Source organism: Sinocyclocheilus anshuiensis, unplaced genomic scaffold (assembly GCF_001515605.1).
Source record: "Sinocyclocheilus anshuiensis isolate Anshui unplaced genomic scaffold, SAMN03320099.WGS_v1.1 scaffold1481, whole genome shotgun sequence".
Classification (NCBI taxonomy): Eukaryota; Metazoa; Chordata; class Actinopteri; order Cypriniformes; family Cyprinidae; genus Sinocyclocheilus; species Sinocyclocheilus anshuiensis.
Genome location: NW_015542404.1, coordinates 1 through 14,900, shown reverse-complemented (window position 1 = coordinate 14,900; position 14,900 = coordinate 1). Strand labels below are relative to the sequence as shown.

The 14,900-nt window shown below is 36.2% G+C and overlaps 1 long non-coding RNA gene across 2 annotated transcripts; it reads right to left on the bottom strand.

Moving 5' to 3' along the window:
• Positions 1–2,889: 2,889 nt before the first annotated feature.
• On the bottom strand, positions 2,890–4,332 carry LOC107693006 (uncharacterized). 2 transcript variants are annotated; one of them, XR_001634696.1, is made up of 5 exons: positions 4,174–4,332; positions 3,792–3,891; positions 3,460–3,632; positions 3,190–3,356; positions 2,890–3,104 (listed from the first exon to the last, which is right to left on the bottom strand). It is a non-coding gene; the product is annotated as an uncharacterized LOC107693006 (long non-coding RNA). The 2 variants fall into 2 exon arrangements; XR_001634695.1 differs by having other exon boundaries at positions 2,890–3,356; positions 4,174–4,330.
• Positions 4,333–14,900: the final 10,568 nt, after the last annotated feature.

The window sequence follows — 14,900 nt, the reverse complement described above, 5'->3', positions numbered from 1 at the left end:
GACATAATTTCATACATGTCCACTAGGAAAATGTTATGGGGTTTCAAATCAAAATATGACTTCCTGTTATGAAACAGGACATCATTTCATGCATGTCCACTGTAGAGGACACCAGGACTAAAAGCATGTTTATTATACATTTTGGGAGACAAAAGAATTGAATAGGAAAACAAATGATATATCAATATTTTAATGAAATATTAGATATTATGAAAATCTGGCTAATTACTACTCCCATTATTACACTTCTTTTTTCAACATGCTGTCCCAACAGCACTTTAATATGCAACTTAGATACAGTGTATAGATAACATTGTGCTTAATGGGAAAATCAGTTTATGGAATTTTTACACACATATTGCATAAAGCAAAATGGTATATCAAATCATTTTGTTATATATTTTATAACATAGTTGAGAACCATCCTTAAAGTTAGTTATAAAACAATCCTGAAACCTAAAAATGTATTGGTGTTTTAAATTCTTTTTTCAACATGCTGTCCCAACAGCACTTTAATATGCAAATTAGATACAGTGTATAGATAACATTGTGCTTAATGGGAAAACCAGTTTATGGAATTTTTACACACATATTGCATAAAGCAAAATGCTATATCAAATCATTTTGTTATATATTTTATAACATAGTTGAGAACCATTCTTAAACAAAGTTAGTTATAAAAAAAATCCTGAAACCTAAAAATTTATTGGCGATTTAAAAAAAATTCCCATTGTTTTTGCCTTTTCATGTCTACTCTTGTCATTTTATTTTTAGAAAAACTGAGTCCTGGCGTCCTCTACAGAGGACATAGCATAACTTATGAATAAAATAGAATTTTTCAAAAATTGTGTTTTACCATTTTTTTCTTATGCTCTAAACAATGTAATGACATGAAAAAATACTAAATTCACAAAGCTTTTTATTTCTGGTTCTCATTATACTGTATAATAAATATTAATAGAAATAATGTCAAACTTCAAATACAAAGCGAAAATATGTTCGTGCTAATTATGATGGACAATTAATCTCATTTACTTGCTCTAAACAACCTTAATTATGCGTTACGGACGTGACCATTACGGACGCTTCATATTAAATCATGCAAGTGACCAGCTCATATTTGTTCACAATGCTGTTGCTATTAAAATCACTGGCTCACATTAAATTTACCTCTGTTACTGTAGGCTACATCAGAACATTTCAGTAACCAATTCATTCTAGTAACATAATAATACATTTTTAATAAAGAGAACATCATTACATTTTTAATAAAGAAAACATAATTAAGATTTACATATCGCCATAATTAATTTAATTATTATAAATATGATAATTATTATTACAGTATTTAATAGAGATGAATAGACGTGCGCAAATGTTTACTCAGCTGATCGCCTACGTTCTACTGTACCTTAAAGGACACGCCTCTCGTGATGACGCGTTTTCCCTTTTCCCTCATTTTCTTTCCCGCACGCGCCCTCTGTTGACCAAGCGGAGTTATTTCTGAGGTGACTGTAGATCTTCTATTTCTGGATAAATATCTACTTTATTTGAAGTAAATGGTAAGTAATTTGATATTTGCATGTATGTACATTTAAATTGAGAAAAGTGTATAAATTACAATAATAAATAAAATATCTTGAACACACTGTGGCCACGGTGGCCTGTGTACAATGAAAGAATCAGTTCAGTTTGAACAAATTTTTGATTACACAATATCAATGTTAATAAAAGTAATTAATATAATACAACAAGCAATAAAATGATATACAATAACCAACAAAAAAACAACAACAAAATGTATTTACACTATACAACTCTCATCCTATAGCGCAATGGCAAAAACTAATGCTGAAAGACAAAGGGCATTCAGAGAGATGAAGAGAAATAATGAAAATTTCAAGGAAAAGGAGAAGAAAAGAAAAAAGCAGAAACACTAAGAAAGAAAGAAACACAATCAAATCGCGAGTCAGGGAGCTTGCTAGAGAAAGACAGAGGAAAAGGCGTTTGCTGAAGAGGTCACAGTTTCCTGCTTTACTTCAGGAGTCACCACAGAATTCACCATTTAAAACAAGACCGTCTCTAGGCAAGGCACTAAAACAAGCACTCCGAGCTTTACCTAGCAGCCCTCAAAAAAAATGTACAGTTATAAAAAAGATTGCAAAATCACTGTGCCTTCTTCCAGAGAAAATCAAAATGAATCATGTGACCGCCACCACTATATGATCATGTCAGGGAACTCTATGAGAGAGATGACATCTCTAGGCAAGCACCAGGAATGAGGGATGTGCTCACAGTCAGAGAGGGAGGAGTGAAAAAGAAAATCCAGAAACGACATTTAACAATGTCTATTCTAGAGACCTACCGCTACTTCAAAAATGAACATCCGGAGTCTATAATTGGAAAATCGAAATTTGCTGAGCTTCGACCATCTCATGTGCTCTGGTCTTCAGACACTCCAAGAAATGTGTGTCTTTGCCGATATCACGAAAATATTAAGTTAGCCCTGGACTGTCTGCAACATGTCATCCCAAGGCGGGCATTCCAGAGCACACAGGATTTTGTTGAAGCTGTGGACTGCAATCCAGATAGTCCCCTCTGCATGTTAGGACAGTGTGCTGAATGCAGGAATGGCAAGCTCTTGGAAATGCGTACCCTCTGTAACATCCCAGAAGAAGATAACCAAATTAAGATGACCTGGTATGCATGGGAAACAACAGAAGGGCTGCCAAATAAGGTCCAAAAGAGTGGCACACTAGGTGATGTACTTAAATTTTGTAGCCACTGTCTTAAGAAAATTGTGCATCACTGTTTTGTTAAAAAACAGCAAAGTGGATTTTTCCAGGCCATAAAACTGCAGTCAAAAACAGACCAGGAAAATGCGGTGCTGCTGGTAGATTTTGCCGAAAATTACACCGCTGCCTACCAAGACCAGATCCAGTCGGCACACTGGCATCAGAAGCAAGTCACAGTGTTTCCCTCAGTCCTGTGGTCTGATGGAGATCCTGAGTCATATGCCATAGTGAGCGACAGCCTGGAACACCACAAGAGGTCTGTGGCAACCTTCCTCTCCAAGATTGTGGAGGACATTAAAATGAAACATCCTGCAATGAAAGAGATGCACATATTTAGTGATGGAGCTTCTTCTCAGTTTGAGAACAAGTTCATCTGGTGTTTCATGTCAACTACATTCAAGGAGCTGTTTCCAGCTTTAAGAGTACAGTGGCACTTCTTTGCCACAAGCCACAGCAAAGGTGCAGTGGATGGTGTGGGAGCAACTGTGAAGCATGCAGTTAACACTGATGTCCTCTGCAGACAGGCAGTTCTTGTGACAGATGCTGCTTCATTTGTAGCTTCTGCAAGGAAGAGTTGCCCAAACATCAACATAAAACTCATTGCATCCAACGAAATTGCAGATTTTATACAGCATCATAAGCTAAATGAGAGATGGGCCATTACCTCAGCTGTTCCAGGCACTCAATCAGTACATCACATGGAGCCAGTCTCCTGGGGAAAAGTGCGTCACAAAATCTACTCCAAGGCAGAACAGTCTGGTGTCCATACATTTCTGCTCTCGGAAATCACGTCTGCTGAAAGTCCCGAACACCAGTCCTCTGAGCATCAGTCAACAGCTGCAAAGAACATCAAAACTGGAGACTGTGTCTTGGTCAAATTCAAGGCAAACAAATCATTCAGGCAGTTTGTCGGACTTGTTAATAACCGAGAGCAGGAGGCACTGGAAATAAGGTTCTTAAGAAGGAATGACAGTGCTGGATTAGTGTACATCTTACCTGTGATGGAAGATAAAGCTTGGGTGACACCTGACCAAGTGATTGAGACTTTCAACCCAAAAGTAGACAACAGAGGGAGGTATCACTTTGCAGAGGCAGTCTTTGCAGAATAGAAAGAGAAAAGAAAAAAAAGTCATCGAATTAATCACATTTGTACTCATTTATTTGATGTTTTGCATGTTTGTTTTGCCTTGATTGATGTTTTACATTTGATCATTTCATCTTTACAATATTTAATAACATGTAAAAAGTAAAGACTGACTACAATCAATTAATTTGACTTTATGTCTACAGTGAATTAACTTTATTAATTAATATTTTGTAAGTTTCTTATTCACAATGATTCATGCTCATAACAGTGATCAATATACTGTATGCTCACCTTTTTTGGACATCTGTTTTACAGAGCTCTTGTTGCTACAAAATCCTCAACGCTAGTCAGTTACAAATGTTGGCCTATGTAAAAAAGTTCATGTTCTTAATTATTTATCTTTCAAGTATTTCTTAAAGATGTTCACATTAAACAATAAATGAAAATACTGTATGTACTTTATGCTCACCTTTTTTTTGGACATCTTTTTCACACAGAAATTCCCAACAGAGACCCACAATTAGATCTCGGGCAAATCAGATAAAATGCTTTAAAAACTTTAACCGAGTCAGACAAGTGTCAATTTCAGATCTGTCACGTCCGTAACTATGGTTTTTCCTTTGCATAAATGCAAAAATGAAAAACAAAATAAAATAAAAAATGTATGTTCCATGGAGAGACAACCTTTATCCTTTCGGCTGGTATTATTTCTTTTGGCTTGTGCATTTGAATTCGCAGAATTTCTACAAAGTATGTCGACTCCCAAAAACTCGAGACCTTTTTTGTCACGTCCATAATGCATGCATATTTGCCTGATTTAAAATATAAAACACGTGCATAGACAGTTTTTTTCTGATGCCTAAACTCTATGGTTAGGGGTTTAGAAAAATATAAACAGATGTTTCAGTATATTGTTAACATTTACATTCTCTGAGAATTTATATTTCAAGTTTTTACTGCAAATGTCACGTCCATAACGCTGGAATTGTTCATATGTGAAATCAAAGAAAAACATTTCACTGTATCATTTTCAAGGAGTATGCAATTATTTCACTTATGGAGTTGTAAAACTGAAGAATTATCCATTGTAATAAGTAAAAACCTCCCATACTATGTGCACCCATTATATAAAGACGCTTTACTGTAGCGATTTGGAGTTGCATTCATTCAAAGTCAAGAAAATTCTTAGACATTACACAATTTTTCAAATTTTGAGACCTTTAGAAATGTCAGTTTAAATAAGTAGAAAAAAACAATGGACATTTTATGCAAGGCATTTCTTACTCTATCACGACACCTAATATGAAGTCTGTGTTTAGAGTAGCATGAATCCGAATACAACAAAATGGTATTATATTTAACTAAATAAGTGGAAAAAAAATATGACTATTTCTATGAAAGGCACATAATACATTAGGGGTGCCCAATGCTGTTTCAGGAGATCCACTTTCTTTCAGATTCCAGTGCAAGTTCAGTGCCAGCCCTGCTCCAAATCCATCTTATGTTCCTGACTCTTACTTAGATTAGGTTTGGAGCAAAATTTGTACCAAATAATATACCAAATGACTCCTTAAACATCGTGGAAATTGCAGGATAATAGCATTGCGTTTTACACCACAGAACAACTCACTCTCTCTCTCTCGGACGCACTCGGTCTCTCTCGCGCACTGTCGCTCTCTCTCGGACACACTCGGCCTCTCTCGCGAACTTCACTTTTGTCCAGCCCGGCGCCTCATATTATTGAGCGTCCGCAGCGATTGAGTGTTCATGGATTGACGACTGAAGATGGTGTCTCGCTGAAGCAGTCCGTTAAGATTAATAAAAGTATTTGAAATTTGTTTTAACCACTTACTATGCGCCCCTATTTTTGAGCATTTTCTGAAAAACGACATACCCAAATAAAAATGTCTGTAGCTCTTGAACCCTATGGTCTATATTTATATATCTGGTTTTGTTTGAAACTAGACACTTGAACCTTTGTTACTCTGGAGTAATAATAACTCAAAATTAGTATAGCAGCAGAGTAAAACAAGGTAAAATGTACATGAAAGTGACTCTTTGAATGAAATTCACTAAGGGAAAAATGGATGAGGCTTTGATGCCAAAGGCCTGAAAACACCATAACGATAAAGCTGAATGTCGGACCATATTTTGATTCCAATTTGAAGATGATACTCCCAAAAATGTAGTTTCTGTAAGCTTTTATTTAAAAAAAAAGTCTAGGCGTCCTTTCAAAAAAACCATTTTGGAGACTCCAAATGGACACCTGGTAACCAAATGACCAAATGAGGCAAAACTACATAATGCATATATGTATATCAATTCAGAACTGCTCTGCCCACCATAACACACAAGAAAAAACTATTTCTGAACAGCATTTGTAGTGTTGACTCATTTGGTCATTTGGTTACCAGGTCTCCAAATGGCATTTTTGAAAGGACGCCTAAACTTTTCCTGAAATAAAAGCAGAAATAAAACATTTTTTAGGTAAAAACTTGCATAAAGTACATCTTTATGGTATTTTATTTAAGTGTGCCCAAAGCTACCGGGAATTACACTCTCTTCTGCCGTCGTTATTTAAATTTACGATTTATTATGATGCCTTTTTCTCATCATGGTTTTGTATATCGCAAAATATACCCAATCAGCACAGGACTGCTTAAAGTTATTAACGTTTTAGCTTGATAAAGAAGCATGCATAAATCAGAAAATCAAAGACGGTGCCTGTGTGATGTTTAAAAGGAGTTAAAGTTAACGTTAGCCTGTTCAACAAGCCACAGACAAACTCAATGCTGTAAGCAATCTACGCATGCACAGAATGCTGTCTGTCATGTCAGGGTGCCCTAGTATTGAGTTTTCTTTCGAAGTTACAGCACTTAAATGGTCAAATTCACAAAAAGATATATTAAAATGGCCACCGTGGTGAGTATTTGCATCAAACATAGTCTGTTATGTGTTAAATAAATGCAACATTTGAGATAAAATCGGATGGCTTACAGTAGGAATTGTGCATCTGCTAACATTAAGTTAGTGGCTGTGTTATGTTAATCCAACAACAAAATAAAAGAAATTACTAGCAGATTTTTAGGAATTATGTAAATTATGCACACAAACGGCTGTCTAGGCTATAGCCTATTTCAATATTTCGTTGAAAGAGTTCTTCTCAAGAATACAATTACATTTACTCATTTAGCAGAGGCTTTAATCCAAAGCAATTTACACATGAGGAATATATGATTATATTGGGTTTTTTTTAAATTTTGTTTCATTGCATATTTATATGATGAATAATTTAATTGTATGGCGGTGAGAGTGTAAACCATTGTGGTACAAAGCATTAAATAAAAAAAAACATCCCAACACTAGCAGGTCTGCAAATGCTTTTCAAAAAGCTAAAAAACTAGGTTAATTTGTGATGTGTTATCTTATGTCTTATGATACCAAGTTAGAAAATTTAGCTAGCTAGATTATGTGGACCATGTTAGTTTAATGATGCACAATACAAGTGCATCTCTGCCCTCTTTCTCATATAGAAAATGGTGGGAAGAGGGGAGGAGAGGAAAGTCAGCCTAACTGGCTATTTTGGAAGGTAACTAAAGGAAATTTCATAGTATCTCACCTGTAAGGGTAAATGTTGGCTGTTGACCTGTCAGCCATCAGCAAACTGTTTATTTTCATAATCTGTGTTTCCAATTATGGTGTTAAATAGATTTGAATTTTGCTTTCTAATGATTACTTGTTGTGATATAGTGTCCAGAGTAAGAGAAGCAGTGTAGGCCATTTCTACTCAAAAACCAGCACAGGCGGCCTAAATCAGACCAGCACAGCGCAGGCCCAAGTCAGACCAGCACAGTCCAGACTTCCAGCACAGGCCTAAATCAGACCAGCACAGCCCAGACCGCCAGCTCAGGTCTTTCCAAATTCATAATAGAAAATTGCTTGTTATAGTGATTTAATGTTTAGTAGAGTAGAAAAGTAGTTTGTTATTATGTGTCACTTAGGTATAGTCTTTTAAAGTCTTATTTTCTCAGAATTTGATAGGCATTATACAATGGGGCTGGATGCATAAACTGCTCAAGACTAGGCTTTCCATATATAGAACCATCTGATTATTATTAAACATGCAGAAATGTATAGTTTTGAAGTTAAGGTTTAGTTCAAATTATCTTGAGTTAAATTGACATGAATAAAACTAGTGATCGACCGATATTGATATTTTATAACCGATACCAATTATTTGCATGTTTATGTGCCTGATAACCGATATGCAGAACCGATATTTATTTACTGTTATAAAGTAAATAAATGACTGAGTGAAGTAAGAACATACTTCACTTTGCTTTTTCCTCCTTTCAGTCATCTTAAAAAAAGTGTTGAAAAGCAGCAGTCTTTCATGTTAAATTTAATCTTCAAATAAATGTAGAAGGTCTAATGTTTTCAAATGGAGAAAATAAATAAAGGAAAGGAGTCATATAAACTACAGTTTTAGTAGGTTTATATTGGTTATGTTAAATAAAGTTTACTAACTACAGTAAATCAAGTACCTGTACACGCCGTTGTTGTTGTCTTGTTTCCCCTCAGATGCGCAGCAATGGTGATCCTGCGCGCAATTCTCAAAACATCCACAAGATGGCGGCGTTTATCGGTGAATCCGATATTACAAAACCGATATCCAATTATTGTAAAATGCTTACATATCGGGAAAAATATCGGTAAAACGATATATCGGTCGATCTCTAAATAAAACATTTATTGACTAATCTGTCACTTTTGTAAAACAAACATAATTGCAATTGTTAACATTAATCTGGTGAAATTATGAAGCTCATCAGTCTTATATAGGATAGGCTTTACCTTGAAATTGTGCGTGCTGAAACCATGTTTTTGTTTAGATCCTGGCATACCATGTACTGATGATTGGCCGGACATTTGGAGTAAAAGTCAATGGGAGGCTTTTAAATCGAAGAACCCTTGGTTGGGGTGCAAGAATAAGAGGCTTGGTATGTAATTGTTTAATCTGACTTGAATTCATTACTTTTTACCTTTTTCACAGTTAGTAAAATGAAAGCCGAGACTATTGATCCAGTTAAGTTAATATTAAAATGACTACAGCATAACATAGTTTGAGTTTTTGAAGACCTGTTTGCTTTTTTCTAATTCTTTTAAAGGTGACATTTTATTTTAAGAACATGAAATTCTTGACCTAGCTGTCTTTGAAACCATGAAGCATGGTTTGTGGTATTTGATTTTAAAAATGACAACAGGAATTGAAAATCAAATAAACAAATTAAACAGCATGAAACTAATTTCATTGGATATTTTCTTCATTACAGGATGCCTGGTCTGCTCTACTGCAGGATCAAGGGGGGTCTTCAAAGAACAAGGTGTCCAGGTTTCCACGGAGTGGTCTACATTTCAAATTCAAGGTTCCAACAATGAAAGCAGAGACATTGTTTTATGTTCATTAAGGAACAAGTTCAAAAGACATTTTTGCTCAAAAGCACATGCTCTTGCTGAAAAGATAGAGAACTTAAAAAAAAACAAAGATGTGCTGGGAAAAAATGTGGATGCAGTGAACATGTCATTACTAAAAGAGACTTACTCGGTGTTAAGAACCGCATATTACCTTGCCAAAAATAATCGTCCCTTCACAGATCACAAAACGCTCGTAGAACTCCAGCAGCTCATTGGAGTCAAAATGGGACACATTCTGCACTCTCGTTTCAGTGCCACCAACATTATTGAAAGCATTGTGAAAGAAATGCTGCGTTCAATTGTGAACAACATTGTTAGCTCCTCAAGCAAACTAGCTGTACTAATAGATGAGGCATCCACCTTGAGTAGAAAAACCACCATGATTGTTAACATCAAAGCCTCTGTCCTAGGTGAACCACCAGAGTTCATATTTCTTGATCTAGTGGAACTTCAGGATCAGACATCTGAAGGAATAATTGATGCTTTAATGAGTTGCCTAACAAAAGCTGGATTCACAGAGGAATGGCTAAAACAAAACTGGGTGTCCTTTGTCTCCGATGGTGCTAGTGTTATGGTGGGCAAGCACTCTGGTGTGTCAGCGAAATTGAAAAAGAGGTTTCCAAAACTGCTCACTTGGCACTGCATGAATCATAGGTTAGAACTGGCCGTTTCTGATGCTGTAGATAAAGTTACTGCTATCAATCACTTCAAAATCTTTGTTGAAAAATTGCACTACATCTATAGCAAGTCAAACAAAAACCAGAGAGAGCTTTTAGAATCCGCAGCCGAGGTTGGCTCCCAGGTTCTCAAAATTGGCCGAATCTTAGATGTGAGATGGGTTGCCAGCAGTTTTCGGACTGTTCGGGCTGTCTGGACATCTTTTACTGCCCTTGTCAGACACTTTGAAAAGGCCTCCATTGATGACCAGAGGAACTACACCGAGAGACAGACATACAGAGGCTTATGTGACAGGCTGAAGAGCCCAGAATTTCTCTGTGATCTTGGTTTGATGTATGATACCTTACATGAACTGTCCATTGTCTCTGAGGAACTGCAAGCTCAAACTATGACTCTACTCAGAGCAGATCTTCTTGTGAAAAGAGCAATCAGAGTTTTAGCATCATTTAAAACTCAGCCAGAGGAGAAACTTTCAGCTGCCCTGGAGGCAAAAGATCATGGCACACTCAAGTCAAACCCAAAGATTAAGTACATAAACACTGAAGAATTCTTGCGAAGTCTAATTGACAGTCTACAAAAACGTCTTCCTTTTGAAGAAGACATTCTCAAAGATTTAAGCATTCTGGACATAAGCAGGTGGCCATCAGAGCCTGGCATTCGTTATGGTGAAGCAGAGATTCATCGGCTTTGTGCATGTTTTAATTTGTGCACTGACCAGGCCATTAGGGGACTGTGAGACTTAATGGAATCTTCCCAAACTGAAAGTCAGAATTTGAAACCCCTTAAGAACTGCATGCAGACCTTTCCTGTCAGTACTGCAGAATGCAAAAGAGGTTTCAGTCTAATGAATACCATCTTGACCAACAAGAGGTCTGTGCTTCTTGTTTCAAATTTGATGATGATCAACCTCAATGGCCCACCCAATTCACTGTTCAACCCAGAGAAATATGTACAGTCCTGGGCAAGACATCATCGCACTGCAAATGACCCACGGTCACGGCAATGTAAATATGACGATAGATGAAAAAATCTGTTTGGAACATACTGTAACTGAAAAAAGAATGCTTAATTGAAAAATCTAATGTATTTTTTTTTAAGAGTATACAATGAGTGTAGAAATATATGCACAAATGACAGATTGTAAATGTAATTCACATGAAATATAAATTAATACATTACTAATAAACCAAACAAACATTGTCTTTTTGGCCACTTTTATTTAAAATTTGGGTTGGGTTGGGTAATAGGAAACCACTTTTTTTTGTAGGACTACACCACTGGTGTAGAGATATGGTCAAGACTACATTTTTTGATTAAAATGTTGTTCCAGGGTCACATCTAACTCAGAAAAATCTGCTGGTGAACATATTTAGACAGGTTTTTAACCCTGTTTTTTTTTTTTTAGGAAGTTGAATATAAAGAAAAGTCCAGTACAAACGTTTCTGCCACGAGTCAACGATAGCTGTCACTCTTGTTTGGCAGTCCTCCATAGGCTAATTAACTAAGGTTTTAAATGTATGACTTGTTGTCTTTCCCCAATATGGTATTAGTAGTTACTAAAACATAAAAAAATCTCAATCCAGTATCAATATCTTCCACCAATTACTCTGCAATTGTCATAGCTCTACAAAATGTATCTTTTCCTTCTTTCCCTAAATCAGACCAGACCCCTGTCCTGACGCAAGCGTGCTCCAAAAGCTTCTTTTTTTCTCGCAAGGCAGTGGACAGTGGAAATATGCACCCAAACACTCTGGAGACCATCCCAGATGATGTCCATTATATCATATATTATACCAAGGGCCAGTTTTACTAAGCAGGGCATATTAGCATGAGAGTGCAATTCCAAAAGAGCGCCGATGGGCACGGTGATTTACTAATAACTCGCAAATTAAAGAACACAGACGCAACATCTCATTTCCATATCGACCAACGCAATATACTAAGCACAGCGCTAATTAGAGCAGTTGCAAATAAAGAATAAAGAAGCCATAGTACGTTGAAAAGAACCGGAGGCCAAAAAATGCTAGAATTTGCAAGAAGTTTTGATAGATCTGGTATTGCGGGACTCCTAGTTGAGGATTCCAAGTCATCTTTTATTTCCTGAAGCAAATTAAAAATAACATGTTTTGGCAAACAATATTTTCGAGTTCTTGTTGCATTCCAAATAAATTACTTGTGGGGAAAATCCTCTCCCTTCTACCACGCACTCTCTCATCTCTGCGGTGCCTCCTCCTAGAAACAAATTGCAGCCATTTCAAGCGCAAAATAGTTTAAGACATGCTTTTTTGGGTGTTAAATAATGGTGCAAATACCAATAATTTGACAAGCGCAAACGTTAGTAAATCTCGTTGCGTGATTCATTTGAATACTCTCCTCCCATAAATTTTGCGTCTGAAAGGAATACTCCTGGAAATGCATATTTAATAAGGTCAAAAACGCAAAAACAACTGTCCATGCCTTTTCAGTGGTAATTCTTCTCTGTGCATCTTTAGTAAAACCTGACAGTACTATTTTAACGCCAAAAGACGGTTTGCGCTGGCACAAGCTGTAAGTAAAACTGGCCCTAAATGACTTTCTATGTCCGCTCTTCTTATAACACTCTTATTATATCTCTCCTGTAGTCATTAATGATCATGTTGTTGAGGTTGTACATCAATTTAAATACCTTGGTACTGTAATAGATGAAAAGTTGACCTTTGAGGCTCATGTGGATGCTGTGTGTAAGAAAGCCCACCAGCGTATGTTCTACCTGCGGAAGCTTTGCAGTTTTAAGGTGGACAGTACTTTCATGAAGATGTTTTACTCTTGTTGTATTGAATCTGTCATTACTTTCTCATTTGTGTGTTGGTATGGGTCACTAAACGTTAAAAACAGAAACAGATTGCAGGGTATTGTTAAAGATTGTTGGCACCACTTTAAGGGTGTTGTATTTGTGGTTTTCTCTTTTATATCTCATGACTTGTGTCACTTTTCTTACAATGTTTCTTACCAGAATCTACTCAGTTTCTAATCATTGGTAAGGTACAGATAGATTTTGTTTATCGAGATGAAATTATCATCTTGATTTTTATCTTGGGAGAAAAATCATAAAAGCACAACCATGACTTGATGAGATATTAATATTGAAAATTGTAATTCCAATATTACCTGTGAACCTTATTGTAATGAGCCATTTATTCATGATTTATAAACATTAATAACCTGTGAAATAACCTTTTAATAACATCTAAAAATGAACCTTAATGTAAAGTGAACACATGTGAACCATTTATTAATGATCTATAAACGTTAGTAACCTGTAAAAGTGAACCTTAATGTAAAGTGAACACCTGTGTACCATTTATTAATGAATTACAGACGTTAGTAACCTGTGAAAGCGAACCTTAAAAGTGAACACCTGTGGACCATTTATTAATGAGTTATGAACGTCATTAACCTGTGAAAGTGAACTTTAATAATTAATAAATGATTCGTGTGTCCACTTTACTTTAATGCACACACAGAAGGCTTTTTTTTTCTCTGCTAAATGTATATTATTTATGCACTATATCAGTAAACAAAACTTAAACAACATTACTGAGCATAACTGTGTCACGTTTCACACACACGAGGAACATGGGAACGAAGGAGCGAGGAGACACGGAGTAAAGTAAATCAAAAGGGTTTATTAAACAAAGGCTGGGGATCACAGGACTGAACACATCAGGATGACATGATGACTTTCAATGGCTGACAAAGAACAAGAACTGGACCACACTTTAAATACACAGGACCAATGGAGAACACCTGGGAACAAATTAAGAAACACAGCTGGAGACGAATACACACAAACGAGGACAGGAACAGGAAGGACCATATAAGGGCATTGGAGTCACATGGGGAGCAAAACACAAAACATGAACCAGTCTGACAAACTGCACATGGAAAGTGGCTTATACAAGTAAACTCACATTAAACAATTCAGAAACACAAAGTATTCCATCAAATTATAACTAAGCACCAAAAAAATCTAAATTAATTATTTATTCAAAACTGTTAAATTAATGACTTAAAGCACAGTTACAGAACATTATCATATTAATAAACAAACAGTAATTACTTTTTGATATCATGATAAAGCCCACTGTAACTTCAGTATTTGTTCCTCCACACTCGCAGTAACGTTACCAGCGCACGAGCGAACCATCCGCGGCAGCGCCAGAGGTTATTTATTTGTATAGTAACTAATTAATTCAACTAGCAAAGCAATTACACATATAAACACTTAAAAATATACTCTGCAGTGTCACCTCACAGTTAGCTGACCCGTAAAACTGATAAACACTATTTGAGATTATAATTTCGCTTCAGAGCCCATTGGAACAATCCTAACAGCGTGACTTATTCTTCTTTGAAAACGTGACTTTACATCGGATGCTCGCTAGCGCCATTTACAGGCTTTGGTGACACACAGGCAACTACAGACACACAGGCTTTGGTGATGTGATCCTTTTTTATTTCCAAAATGTAACAGTGCATAACAAAAAAAACAAATATTCGGCCAGTGGAAAAGAATGAGATCAACTCTATTCTAAAATATTTATCTGAGAACTATTTTAAACCGTTTTGTTTTTATGGATTTTGATATATTTATTTGTGTATGGCACAAATGGCATTTATAGTGCGTATCTCATATTTCCTTAATGTCTTGTACCTTTAATGGTGTTAAATATGGTGTCATGTGGATGGGAATGTGCATGGAAATGATATGCAGATGAGGTTATGCATAGTAAAATTAGGCGTCGTAAGCTCCATATATGGTGATTTCAGGGAGGAGACGAGGTGGAGATGCACGTACGCACAATCTTCCCCTGACTGGGATTTAT